The sequence below is a fragment of the Mytilus trossulus genome, chromosome 13, assembly GCF_036588685.1.
Source record: "Mytilus trossulus isolate FHL-02 chromosome 13, PNRI_Mtr1.1.1.hap1, whole genome shotgun sequence".
NCBI classification, from domain to species: Eukaryota; Metazoa; Mollusca; class Bivalvia; order Mytilida; family Mytilidae; genus Mytilus; species Mytilus trossulus.
In genome coordinates this window covers 24392670-24408216 of record NC_086385.1, presented here as the reverse complement: position 1 = coordinate 24408216, position 15547 = coordinate 24392670, and the positions used below count along the sequence as shown (strand labels likewise).

Below are 15547 nucleotides of genomic sequence, written 5' to 3'. Positions count from 1 at the left end.
AAATACGATTTTTTTTCTAACCGATATAAACATAAATTTTACAGCTAACGTCCCTATAATCGGTCTTTCGGTAAAATTGATAATTATTAAGTGAAATGATCAGATATTAAACAAATACTACAATGTATATCCACTCAGCAACAGTTTTAACATTAATCAATAACATATTTCATTTTAATGTTATTCGTTGATTTAATCCAACCATAAACTACATTCTTAAAAATAAAGCAAACATTTAAGTTGTTAAACAAATTGCGAAATAGTATCTCACAAATAAAGAAACTAATGACTAGTAGTTTATTAACTCTAAATTCAAAATTACAAATTATACATATTAAACTATATTTTAAACAATATCAGTTTAATAACATCATCTTTTTAGCCTGTCCAAGGCATTTTACAAGGATTCCAGGTACATGACTTGTCAGGGAAACTATTCTGTAAAATAAATTGTAATCATATAAATCAAATTGTTAATAATATGGCATGCTTAGGATTTAAACAATAGACAACTTTCGAGTTCGATGCATTTCCGCCCAAAACTTTGGTTATGGTGAACATCATTCGTGCGTTTAGGGGCGTTAAGTGTGACAATCTCTCTATACACGAGGCAATCGGATTAAAAATTCCTATCCTGACTGCAGTGGCTGCGGACTTGAACATTCCACACAGTCTAACGGAAATTACACTTTAGCAGGGGTTTTACTGACGATCGGAAGACGAGCAAAAGTAACAATATTTCTATTACCAAGTCACCTCTGAGGGTCCTTGACTTATTAGTAGTTGTTTTATGAATGTTGTCGATGTTCCGGTTTGTTTTTCGGAGAATTAATATGAAAGTCGACATTGTTAAGAAAAACACAGACTATCAAGATTCCAAATAGCATGAGGCATTATTCAATGTTGATCTCTTTCTTAATATCACGATAACTATGATACGCAAGATCGGTTTTATATATGTTCTCAGCTAGGTGTTTTACAGAATTATGCCAAGCTATAATCAAGATCATAATTACTTTCCGTTTTACACTCCTTTCATAGATCTTGTTCAAGAATATAACTTTGAGAATGAAACCGGAGATTGAGTCGCAGAGAAAGGACCACACCAAAAAGCAGAAAACAGCCCAAGGCCACCAATGGGTCTTCAACACAGCTAGAAACCCCGCACCCAGCTCTGTGCTTCGGTTTCAGCAAAAAAATAGTTTTCCGTAATTTGATTTTAATTGTTTAACCCATTAACTTACTAAAACGGCCATATCGTCATCCGCTATAGACCAATCAAATACTTTCATGTTCTCATCTATTCGATTTGGTTTTCCAGATTTTGGTATGGTAATAAACCCATGTTGTATACTCCATCTTATAAGGATCTGTGCTGTTGACTTGTTGTACCTATACAAAATGAAATTACTTTATCATTTTCCCTTTCTTCATGAAAAGAGAGAGGCGGAAAATACCAAAAAGACATTCAAACTCATAATTAAAACAAAAAAACAAAATATTTGTTTAAGACTAACAACAGTCGAGAAAACAAAACACAGGAAAGAAACTCAACGATTCGCTATAAAGCTTATACAAATCTCACTATTTTAGTTGTCATGAGCAAACAACGTGTACAACTAGTGAACTAGGAACTGGTGAGCCAATTATGCTGAACTTTAAGTTGATGCATTGCCTCACATTGATGTTCTTGACTGGTATTCTGTATGAAGTCTAAGATTGAAATTTGGAACATTTGTAAACTACCGTCAGTCTTTACTTACCTTCTCGAGTAGAGTCTTACGTATTTTTTTCTCACGATCATAGTGCTCTCGGTATTTTCTTAAAATACTTTTCACACCACGTAATCATTTTTACACTAGCTAAAGGTTGCATGAAAATACTAGTCGATTCCGTTTAATCTTGTTTTCTCATCATATACTGCAAGGATGTGTACTTTGTGGTTCCCTAATTGCTAGCAAAGCAAATTCAAACTTTAATCTTTGAGTTCTCTAAAAATTTATGAATTTACTGGGCGTCTTTGGCAATCAAGCTCTTCGAAGATTCATGTATCAAGCTGTGTTGCATCAACCTCTTGGAAGATTTATATATCAACCATTGGCATCAACCTTTTAGAAGATTTATATATCATACATTGGCATCAACCTTTTGGAAGATTTATATATCATACATTGGCATCAACCTCTTGGAAGATTTATATATCATACATTGGCATCAACCTCTTGGAAGATTTATATATCAAACATTGGCATTAACCTCTTGGAAGATTTATATATCATACATTGGCATTAACCTCTTGGAAGATTTATATATCATACATTGGCATTAACCTCTTGGAAGATTTATATATCATACATTGGCATCAACCTCTTGGAAGATTTATATATCATACATTGGCATCAACCTCTTGGAAGATTTATATATCAAACATTGGCATTAACCTCTTGGAAGATTTATATATCATACATTGGCATTAACCTCTTGGAAGATTTATATATCATACATTGGCATCAACCTCTTGGAAGATTTATATATCATACATTGGCATCAACCTCTTGGAAGATTTATATATCATACATTGGCATTAACCTCTTAGAAGATTTATATATCACACATTGGCATCAACCTCTTGGAAGATTTATATATCAAACATTGGCATTAACCTCTTGGAAGATTTATATATCATACATTGGCATTAACCTCTTGGAAGATTTATATATCATACATTGGCATTAACCTCTTGGAAGATTTATATATCATACATTGGCATCAACCTCTTGGAAGATTTATATATCATACATTGGCATCAACCTCTTGGAAGATTTATATATCAAACATTGGCATTAACCTCTTGGAAGATTTATATACCATACATTGGCATCAACCTCTTGGAAGATTTATATATCATACATTGGCATCAACCTCTTGGAAGATTTATATATTATACATTGGCATCAACCTCTTGGAAGATTTATATATCATACATTGGCATCAACCTCTTGGAAGATTTATATATCATACATTGGCATCAACCTCTTGGAAGATTTATATATCATACATTCGCATCAACCTCTTGGAAGATTTATATATCAAACATTGGCATTAACCTCTTGGAAGATTTATATACCATACATTGGCATCAACCTCTTGGAAGATTTATATATCATACATTGGCATCAACCTCTTGGAAGATTTATATATTATACATTGGCATCAACCTCTTGGAAGATTTATATATCATACATTGGCATCAACCTCTTGGAAGATTTATATATCATACATTGGCATCAACCTCTTGGAAGATTTATATATCATACATTCGCATCAACCTCTTGGAAGATTTATATATATTATACATTGGCATCAACCTCTTGGAAGATTTATATATCATACATTGGCATCAACCTTTTGGAAGATTTATATATGTCTTCATACCGGTAAGTTTGTTAAATGACCTAATATTTATTTTGAATTTGAAAAACAAACCCGAGTGATTTTGAATATTTATTAAAAAATGAACGAGTCACAGAATGTTTGCTTTGTATCACGATGCGGAGCTATTAGTTTCGGTCGACACACTCGCCATCTTATTATTATTTTTAATTACTTACCACAAATAGATTCTGATTGTTTGCCTTTTGATGCGGCTGAAATACAACTTCTGCCAATCTAGGCACACCTTCAGAGAAGCGTCGTGTCTTTTCGTAAATGTTTTACTTTTCAACAAGTAATTTTTAAAGTGAATTTTTTTTAAAGAATGGGCGTTTAACACACACCCTTTATTAAAATAAATTCAGTTTATATCAATCAATAAATCTAAAAATATCTCATTTCCAATACTCAACCAACTACCACATGCACACATATTCCCTTCAATAAGGATAGAGAGAAGCAGTCCTCAGCTTTTTAGAAAGCTCAAACTTTTTCTTTTGATTTACATGTACATGCACAAATTTAAAAATGTGGTTTGCAACTACTTTGATAAATCGATTAATTAATTAATCGTATAATATTATATATTTATCATCTACCTTTACCTTAATGGTAGTCGAGAAAACAGGTTTGTAAGTTGTAAATTCATATTATATGGCAAAAATGAAATATTCCATAGACAAGTCAGTATATTTATTGTCTAACTAGTGCTTTGTTTTATCATAACAGAAAATAAGAACAAAGAAGACAAAATTTCTGAAAGCGGAGGAAAAAATAAAGCAACCAATTTAAAGGAGCAAACAGGTACTTTTAACAGCGGACATTTCAGACAATATTTAAGGAAAACCTAACAAAAACAAACAAACAATGATAACAACAGACATTTTATTGTAATAATAATTAAAGTATATCAGAGTCACATCTATAAGTGGAAATTGAAATTGTACTGAAAGCTGTATGTTTCATGTACGAGATATGATACAAATATTTATGTGTAATTGCAATGTAAAATGTTATTCGTCTAGATTGTAAGTTTATACGAAAGTTCGAATTATATCACATACAAAAGTTCTGAACGTTGTAATTATGAGATAAAATATGCAATAATTTAGAAGTATTTGTCTCTGATACAATGCATCACAAAAAACCCCTTTCTCAGATTTTCACTTATAAAACTGATAAGTCTGCTTAACTGTTTAAATTCCTTGCATTTTCACTTTTATCGTTAATGTTGGATCGAAGAGGCTGGACACGTTTTACTTCCTGTTGTTAATTTTATTTAACAGAAACAAAGAAAAAAGACCAAATTGATATCGACGCAGAAAAAAAGAAAAAAGACCAAATTGATATTGACGCAGAAAAAAAGAAAAAAGACCAAATTGATATCGACGCAGAAAAAAAGAAAAAAGACCAAATTGACATCGACGTAGAAAAAAAGAAAAAAGACCAAATTGATATTGATGCAGAAAAAATAGAGCAACAAATGCAAAGGAACAAACAGGTACTTAGTTATATAATAGCAGTGGAAGCTCAAATTGTAGATCACTGTAGGTTGGCTTAAATACAAGAAATTTCGGAAAAGCGAATGGAATTTTCTATTAATATAGAAATTGCGAAATTAAAAACCAATTATTTTTATTACAAATTGCAGTAGAACGTATTTAAGTACAGCGTATTTAAGTGTATGGCCTTATACTTGTCAACAGTAAGGTTTGTCTTGTGAGAGAATTGTCTACATATTTTATCATATTGATGTTCTATTGTCTTTTGCTGTTTATTCCTATCCCCTTATATCGTATTTGGGCCTCTTAGAGCTGACTTTGCTGTATGGGTATGCTCATTACTGAAGGTCATATAGTGACATATAGTTGTTAACGTCTATGTCATTTGGTCTCTTGTGGAGAGGTTTCTCATTGGTAATTATTCCACATCTTCTTACTTGTATAATTTATGATAGCTAGGTACAAATCATATTACGAGATTTCATACAAAGTTAACATTCAACCTATAATTAGTAATAGTAGACAAATTTCACGTCTGTATGTACGAATAAATAAGATGATATTTTTTTTTATAATAAAAAAATATTTCGCAGAGAAGAAGAATAGAACAGATGAAACAGATATCAACGAAGAGAATATGAAAGATGACGCACTTGAGCCTAAAGGTATGTTTTAATTAAGGATCAAACTTAGATATTGTGTACATGAAACGGCAACATTTTGAACAACTTAGTAAATGAACTACCTGCAACTTCAAGTGCAGGAAGACGCATGTGGCTTGCTGTACGTATGTAAAGTCTTTGGATCCAAATTTCAATAATGTAAAAATGGTGATAGAATATCTTTCATCAGTAATGCATGCAATATCATGCATCCAATATATTTTATCTAATAGCAAATTATTGTTTCATTATTTCAGAAAGAAATTACCAAAAAGAGTCTTCAGATACATGTGACTTAGAACAAATGACAGAAGAGACAGACACTGAAAGTAAGATACATGTACATGTTGATTTATTTTAAGTCATTGTCTGCTCCATATAATATAATACCATCTCATATTTAATTTAGTGAATAGATTAAGGAGCTAAAATATTTTACCGCCTGACAACATGCTACATGTAGCTAAAACAATATATGCAATACTTTATAGGTGACACATCAGAAAAGGAACTTAGCTTCGAAGAACGAATACAAAGAAAATTCAAAGGTATGTAGAGTTTGCGTGCAATTATGTCTGTTACGTAAAGTAACAATTTGTTTCAGATGTTTAACTGTTAACAAACCAAAGTACAATTAATAAAATAAAAACTTGAGAAAAGGTAATTTTTCTAAAATTATTATAAATATATTCATACAAAAATGATAAAAAAAAGTGCTATAGTCTATAATGTGTATTTTAGTAAATGTACATCTTTTGTGCGGGTATCTTATAAATTATTTGCTATGTTGAAATTAAGATGCTTCTAACATTATGTGGATATATTTTTGAAACTAATTGTAAATCCAAGGTATAAAGGTTTATATTGTCCCTGGAAAGAAGCAATAGGAAAGTTATATGTGTGTATGATAGAGTTTAATCATGAGGAAGCGTGTGAAAATTACTACCATTGGATTTATATATCCCTCCAACCATAACAGACATCACATTATACACAAAATTGTACTATCGAAACAGGGGACCCAGAGTGGTGTATATATATATATATATATACGAGTCTAAATTGAAAACTACGTTCAAACCTATGACTGCGTTGGATAAAAACCGCAATTTTTATACGTGTGCATGTCAAACAAATTTCGTTGTAGAAGGGTCTAAAAACAGCACAAACAACATTTTCCAAAAGACCAAAAGAGTGAAAAAGTATATTTAAACAAAACGCATTTGACTAACAGGTCGAACAACTGATGTTCTTTAACCCTGCTGACTGCCATTGGCGATTGCCAAATAAAATTGATCACAGGTTGTAACAAAATGGATCTTATTAAAAATTTAATACGTCACAGAAAAAAAATTGTTAACTTGTGGACAGGATGTTGTGCCACAAACATTCGGTGTCAATATTTCTTTAGTACACCATATCCGGATTTCGACAATAAATGTCTCTTCAGTGATGTTAGGGATCGAAACGGTATTTGGAAGGCCATATAAAAAGCACCCTCATTTTTAGAGAAAGTACCCTCATTTTTAGATTAACTCTTGAATTTTAAGAGTCAATATATAGGATGAACGGATCATATAAACCGGAGGGAAAATATGATACATGCCCTATATATATATATAAAAGTCTATAAAAAGGACCAACCAGCAAATTTACTATGTACCGGATCGTCTAGAATAGGCGATAATATGCAGATAAGGAAAAACATATATCAGTTGTGCAAATCTTTAGACTGATATATTATCTCAATCAAACCTTACATTCAAATACACAGTATACTCAACAAATTACTCACAACTGGTTGCTAACAAACGGATTTCAGAAGCTTGAACTAGTGTAAATAAATGGCTGAATTATATTTATTTTAAAATTTTCTTGTATAGAACACATATTTCTTAAATTTAGACATGCAACAGGTTGCCTGAATTGACTCAATTTTAATTGAATATACTTTAGGATATTTTCCTTTGCCGGTAGGAAACCTCAAAGAGCCATCATCTACAAATCTCGTGAGAGTTCCAGATGAATCCCATACCAAACAGTTAGAAAAGGAATTTAGGAGAAAACCTTTCAACTACTACACACTTATGGTAGTAAACATACCTGGATTATCTGATATTCCAGATAATATACAAACTTGTAAATTGGAGACCATAGGTGGTAACCATTCAAGTTTAGCCTTGAAAAACATATTGAAAAACAAAGAATTGAGTTCAGAAGAACGAAAAAAATACGAGGAACGCTTGTGTGCCGTATACTGCTCTCTAACACCACAAGAAGCCAAGCGAGTTCACAGATTTGGAAAGGATATAGATATCTTTGCAAGAATTGAGTGTTTTCGTTCAACCTTGTTTCAAAGGGCTGGATTCAATAAAAAATCAGACATTCAAACTAAAGAAACACCAGTAGACAAAAATTTACTGAATGAATGGAAAAACGACTTAGAGATGATAACAGGAATCGAAAATGTAAGTTATAAATTATCATTATCGTTGAATTTTAAACAGAATTTTAATAAACTTTATACTAATTGTTGTAGTTGACCTTACGTATTACATTTGTACAACTAATTAAATTACACAAATAAGGGAGGGCGGGATCCACAAAAAAAAATGCAATCCATTATATTTCTCAATCAGTGAAGACCTATTGGTAACCTTATATTGTTGTCTGTTCTGTGGTCGGATTGTTGTCTCTTTGACACATTTCTCATTCTCAATTTTAAGATCAAGGCAAATGTTATATACAAATTTTTAAATTTATTACGATTCAGATATGTTAAAATCGAAATATTGGCCAACCGAATTATTCAGAACAATTTGACATTTGTTTACAATCATTTAAAATATGACTCACTAAATCCTTGTAAAAAATGAATATTAAGATATGCACGTTTTCTATATAATTGCTTAATTATTTTTTACAGAGGAAGAAACTGAATAATAAATTTCGTTTCGAATTGTTTTTGGCCCAGTTTTCAACCCCATGCTGGTTGCAACTGAGATCCTTTATTGATAACTTTAAAGGTAGCAAACGTAAACAAAAAAATAAGATAAGTGGAAGACAGTTACGGTGCTTAGATGGGTTAAAGGAAAAGACTATTTTGGACCTTCTTCAGAAGAACAACAACCAGCATGTTGACTTTTGTAAATTCAAAGCCATGTGTGACGAACATAAATCAAAGTCATCGTCAGTGTATGTATATACGATTACGTTTCTTATATTAAAAATTATTGCGATTTTTGTTATGGTCGAAATTCATCACACCAAATAGAAAAACTATTTAATTTGCATTGTCGTGCTACAATCTTGCAGTAAAAAACTGAAGTCCATGTACTGTAGTTTTGTCCATTTTTTAACCTCTGTCTGGTTGTGAACTATGTAATAGCACAAGCGTTGTGTACGCCCTTTGGCTGATTTGGCTATAATGATGTAATGTTTGATGTTCGAAGATATTTCTTGTTATTATATCAGGCTGGATAATGATGTTTCAATTTAAAACCACTTTTTTTTTTAAACTGTTACAGTTCTTTCATAAAATAACATGAAAAGGAGAACCCATATAATCAATTAAAGATAATTAATTAATTAAAATATAAGCATTCAGATAAACCCACTGAAGGCAATACATGGTTATTATCACTAACTAAGGTAACATTGTTTCAAACCTTTAAAATTTACTGTGTACTGGTGCCGTTATGATAAAAATATACAGTCAGATTTAATTTGAGCTTATATATCTAAAGCTAAGTTTGAATAAATACTATAGCTCAAATACATGTAATCTATACACATATATGTTATTTTGTCAATTAATAAATTAATAAATTTTAGTGTCCGTTATAGAACATGGAAGTACTAGTACACCTTGTCTTTTACTTTTCAACTCATGTTAACATCCATATTGAATTACAAAATATAAATGAATATGTCAGAATACTAAATTGCATGGTATAATTTTATAATTCTTAAAATCTAGTAAACTATAACATGTTTATTTTAGGACATCAAAAGGGAAGCACAAGGCCACATTAAAAAATGCTGAAAAAAGAAGGAGAAACAACTGAACCCGTAAGACATCACTTATCATTTTTTATCCGTTAGTATTTCAAACAAAATAGCAATTTGCATTTTATTTCATAGAAGATGTGATATGATTGCCAATATGAAAATTTGGAATCTCCAGTGAAACAATGTATGAAAAACAATTATGTGCAGTAACAATAAAGTGTATGCCTAGAATAGAAATGTTTTAATAAAGTTCAAAACACCAACACAAAATTAAGAAATTAAAAAAAATCAAATTTGCACCTCTCTTTATAAAGACATTATTGTACATAAATATGTTGGCAATTATATATTATTTTCATACAGTTAACTTTCAATTATGCGAATTTTGATTATCTATGTAATTAAGTCATAACCACTGGAGTTTCATGAACACAATTAAATAATATAAAAAAATGTTGTCTAGGATGGTGAAGAAAGAGTTATCACTATTGCTGAAGAAGATGTGGTTAGTGAAAGTGCAAGTGATGCATCTGAAAGAGACGAGTATAAACTTCTGTACTTAAAAAATAAGGCAAGTAGTAAACAATAGTATATCTCTACGTGTCTGGTAGAGATTGCATTTGAAGAGTGCAACCGAATACTGATTTTTTTTTTATTGACAAATATAAAATATAAAGTTAGCATATATAAGCTGTCATCAACCTAACAATGTCTAAATACCAACTCATGGCTCATCCAACAACCTCGATAAAATGTAGTTTTAATAGATCTTCAAAACAAACACAACTTGAAACTTTCTTTTTTTTTCAATTGAAACCCCGTTCAGTGAGAATTTCAACATTTATATATACAAAACTTTACATTAATGTGTGTTGTTTTGAATAAATATATCGTATTGGTCTATCGCAAAGGAACATAAATTTCATGGTTAGAATCCTCTATACACTTTTTCGGCAGTTGGAACACTGCCTGTTGTCCTTATCTTCTAAACATAGTTACAAAATTATACTTCGTATGGTTTCAATTTAATATCATCTCACAAGTCATTGGAATTTTGGACTCCTTTATGGACGGAAAAATATCTTTAATTCATTTTCTAACATTTTCAACTGCTTAAGTGTGGCCGTTTTAAGGACAAGCATTAACTGTCAGAAGAATATTACCTTATTGTATTTGGCCCAAAACTGTTGAAGAGGTCGGTGAAATAACCCCTTCCTACATGTATGTTTCTTAGCCTTAAACAAAACTTTAAAATGTATTTTTTCATATTGATCGTATATTGTATAAACCAATTAAAAGTATAGCTAAGTGTCAAATTATTCATGCTACTGTTTCTGTTGATAGAATTTTATACTCCATATTTTTGTAGACCCATTTAGACGATAGCTTAAAGAAAATCAATGTACTACACAAAGAAAACACATCAATAAAGCAAAAATATGCAGAACTCAAAAATAGTTTCGAACAAGAAAAGTTGAGTAGCCAAAATTGTAAATGTGAAGCTGATACTCTTAAAAAAGAAGTTAGTGACATGAAGGTAAATTTGATATTAAGTTGATTAATTTAACATACAGATTCGCGGAAAATTATCAGCATTGGACAGGATTTTCAAAGAAAGGATAATCAATAATAAAAAAAAGTATAAACACATTTGCCAACTACTAGACTTATAGCTAGACAAATCTCCTAACAGTATTACAGTTCTAGGTACCAATCCTAATTGAGATATAATCACTAGACAATAATTGCTGCTTAACCTTTCTTTTAACACTGGAATTGCAATAGGCACATGTTGTAGCCAGTCCAGTCTCAAATAAGTTTGTTTTTATCTTTATGCAGCTGCCTGATTATCATTCAATTAAAGAATATAGTTTCCATTGCATGCGTTGAACTCAAACAATGAATGGTTTGTTTAAGGTGCTCAAATAATGAGACACAATTTAAATTTAAAGATGTTTCTCTGAAAATGCAGTATTTCCTTTTGTCGTAAGACTTGAGTAAACACATATGTAATATTTAATTATCTTTTGTAGAAGAAATTAGGTAATATCTTCAAAGAAAACAAAGAATTGAAAGAAGACATAAACAAACGGAAGTTGGCATCCGTGACAGGTATGAATTGCAATTTTTTTTGTACTCTTAAGTGACATTTTATTTCCTTAATTATGACGAAAGAAGATTTGGTGTACACAAATGTATATATCAAGTATAATTGAACATTCAATATGTCTATGCATGGTTGAGTAATTCTATCTCTGAAAAAGATATATGTTTCATATGTCATTGGTATGGTTTATGTCTCTTTATCTTTTATCAAATTATACATGTATGTTCAATATGCATATAATTGTTTAATTAATTAAGTCATGTTATCTCTGAGGAAATTACCTGTTCACTATAACTATGGTTTAAGTCTATCATCTGTGAGGAAATTATATGTTCAATATGTCTATGGCTTATTAAAGTCATACTTCATGTATTTCTGAGATTTTTTTAAAGAATTTTCTTCCTTTGCAATTTCAAACTGGAAACAAGTACTATAAATAATTTCTTTTCAGATTTTTGTGCCAGTACTATCTCTGTGGATCTTAATCCATCTCCAAGGAAAAAACTCTGTACAGAAAATAAAACAGACACACATGATGGGAAAAGGAAAGGTCAAATGAATGAGGTATATTTGAAGTTTTTGTGTTGACTCGGTCTTGCTTAATGTACAAACCAATCCCAATATACTGGATAACACTTAAAATAATCATCACCTACAGTAACTATCATGTTTTCTAAAGATTAAATGCATATAATCACAACGTTTATTTCTGTTCTAATCATATGTTTACATGTTGCTATACTCAGTAAAATTTAAAGATTACAATGAATTACTTCTTGTTTAGTCTATCAAACTATATATTTGGTTGAAAAATATCAGTTCTCTCATTATGCCGTTATGCTTTTTTTATAATCTCACGCTAACTGTGCAGAATATTGGATACCCACAACTTTTTCTTATAATTAATACGATTTATGTTATAAAAATACTTTGTTCATATATTTTATAGACATTTTGGAATTTATTTTATGAAAGAAAAAAAAGCAAGTGATACCTTTTACATAGAATTTAGTTACTTGACAATTAACTATGTTAATTTTGTGTTGTTTTATTAGGAAAACACGGAGTACAAGGACGGAGAAAAGGTTTTATGCTTTTGGAAGCAGGACCAGAAGTGGTATGAAGCTGATATCATAGAGAAAAGGAGTAAAGGTAGGTGTTGTCTTCAGTACAATCAACTTTTAGCTCCAGACAACAAACAATACATCACCAACAGTATCAATTTACCTTTGATCGATATTTTAAGTAAAAATATAATTTAGAAATTAGAATACAAACGGTATTAGTTTAAGGTTGAAAATTATATAAACACTTTTTTCGCCAGCATAGCCGTTAAAGTCCAATATCGTAGATTATAGAAAGAAATGCTTCTCTCAATTTTCTTTGATTCAGTAACGTTATCAATTTAAAGATTCTAAATAACTTATAAACTAATCATAATTCTAAATTATGTATATTTTTTTACAGGATACTTTGTTAAATTTGTATTCGAAGGAGTAGAGAGAGTTCTAAAGCAAAAGGACATAAAAAAGAAGAAGACTGGAAAAAGATGATACTTTTGCAGTCAAAATCCATATAAAATGTGAATTAATAAATGTGTATATATTTATTAACTTTTGTTATATGTTTGTATTCCCCTGTTCCGAATGGAGGAGAACATGAGTTTCATTTATTTCAGTAACTTCTTTCAATTAATTTAAAAAAAAATGTGATACCAAGCCGCATTTCATCAATTTTTACACTGTCATGAACTTAAAAAAACAATGCTCCTCAACTTTTCTTACTACTGGTTAATTTTTAATAATAATGGTTCTGTAGGATTTTTTTGTTGCATTCTTCCCAGAAATCACACATCAAGGTCTTTGAAATTTTTAATGGTGTTTTATGTGAGCCTTATATACATCCATCACTTATCAACTTCCTGTTAACCAAATACTTAAAGCTGCCCTTTTTTTCATTTATTTAGCAGTACCTCAAAGTTAGTGTATTCCATTATCATCTATGGATCGAAAAAAAACAATTATATAAAGAAGATGTCGTATGATTGTCAATGAGACCAATATCGCTACAAAAGACCGATTGACACAGAAATTAACAATTATAGGTCACCATACGGTGTTCAAGAATGAACTAGGTCACAAACAATTTCAAGGAGTATTAATACTCTCAAGGTAGAAACCTTTATAAATGAGTATCGATACTCTCAAAGTAGAAACCTGTTTAAATGAGTATCGATACTCTCAAAGTAGAAACCTGTTTAAATGAGTATCGATACTCTCAAAGTAGACCTGTTTAAATGAGTATCGATACTCTCAAAGTAGAAACCTGTTTAAATGGGTATCGATACTCTCAAAGTAGACCTGTTTAAATGAGTATCGATACTCTTAAAGTAGAAACCTGTTTAAATGGGTATCGATACTCTCAAAGTAGAAACCTGTTTAAATGAGTATCGATACTCTCAAAGTAGAAACCAGTTTAAATGGGTATCGATACTCTCAAAGTAGAAACCTGTTTAAAAGAGTATCGATACTCTTACGGTAGAAAACTGTTTTAAAGGGTATAAAAACAGTAAAGGTAAAAAAAAACTGTTAATACTCTCAGGTTAGAAAACGGTTTTTGAGAGTATCGATACTCTCAACATGTTCAACATACTCAATGTAACCTGTTTAAAAGAATATTGATTCTTTTGAGGTAGAAAACAGTTACAAAGAATATCGATACTCCTTCAAAAATAAACTTATTTAAAGTGTAGATGTTAAAATAAAAATGCTTCTAAAATACTGCCTCTCCTGGACTATAAAACTTTATTACCGGAATATTCTAAAACTGGAGGTAGTCAATGCTTAATTGAGTATCGCTACTCTTGAATATATATTTGCCAAAAAATTGAATACTCTTTAGCAAAAAGAGCTATAACCTAAGAGTGGTGATACTCTGTGGTATTATACTTGTGACGTATAGTACCAGACAGTACTCTTGAAGTCAAGACATACATGAACCGCGTATGACAAAGAGCGTCAATACTCTTTAGATAAGACAGTTATAAAGAGGAGATGTAAATTTAAGTAATCTTATTTGAGTATCACAACTCTCCTACATATAAAATGATAACTTGATAATTTTGTTTACATTGATGATAATTTTTGTATTTAATTTTCCTGGTGGACCGTGAAATCAATACGCATTTCTTTATGAAAAAAATCTAATACACAATGTTTTAGCACTCATTGAGTTGGAAATATCAAAACTTGACCAAAACGGGAATTATTTATTTTCCCTTTTTTATTTTTAACGTGTTATATCAAACATTGGCATCAACCTCTTGGAAGATTTATATATCAAACATTGGCATCAACCTTTTAGAAGATTTATATATCATACATTGGCATCAACCTCTTGGAAGATTTATATATCATACATTGGCATCAACCTTTTGGAAGATTTATATATCATACATTGGCATCAACCTCTTGGAAGATTTATATATCAAACATTGGCATCAACCTCTTGGAAGATTTATATATCATACATTGGCATTAACCTCTTGGAAGATTTATATATCAAACATTGGCATCAACCTCTTGGAAGATTTATCTATCATACATTGGCATCAACCTCTTGGAAGATTTATATATCATACATTGGCATCAACCTCTTGGAAGATTTATATATCATACATTGGCATCAACCTCTTGGAAGATTTATATATCATACATTGGCATTAACCTCTTGGAAGATTTATATATCAAACATTGGCATCAACCTCTTGGAAGATTTATATATCATACATTGGCATTAAACTCTTGGAAGATTTATATATCATACATTGGCAT

At 30.5% G+C, this 15547-nt stretch overlaps 1 long non-coding RNA gene and 1 pseudogene across 1 annotated transcript; one reads left to right on the top strand and one right to left on the bottom strand.

The window, feature by feature from the left end:
* Positions 1-282: 282 nt before the first annotated feature.
* The window catches only part of LOC134694179 (uncharacterized oxidoreductase YtbE-like), a 45638-nt pseudogene continuing 30373 nt past the window's right edge, over positions 283-15547 (bottom strand).
* On the top strand, positions 5868-7675 carry LOC134693916 (uncharacterized). Its single transcript, XR_010102522.1, has 3 exons — positions 5868-5925; positions 6088-6144; positions 7553-7675. It is a non-coding gene; the product is annotated as an uncharacterized LOC134693916 (long non-coding RNA).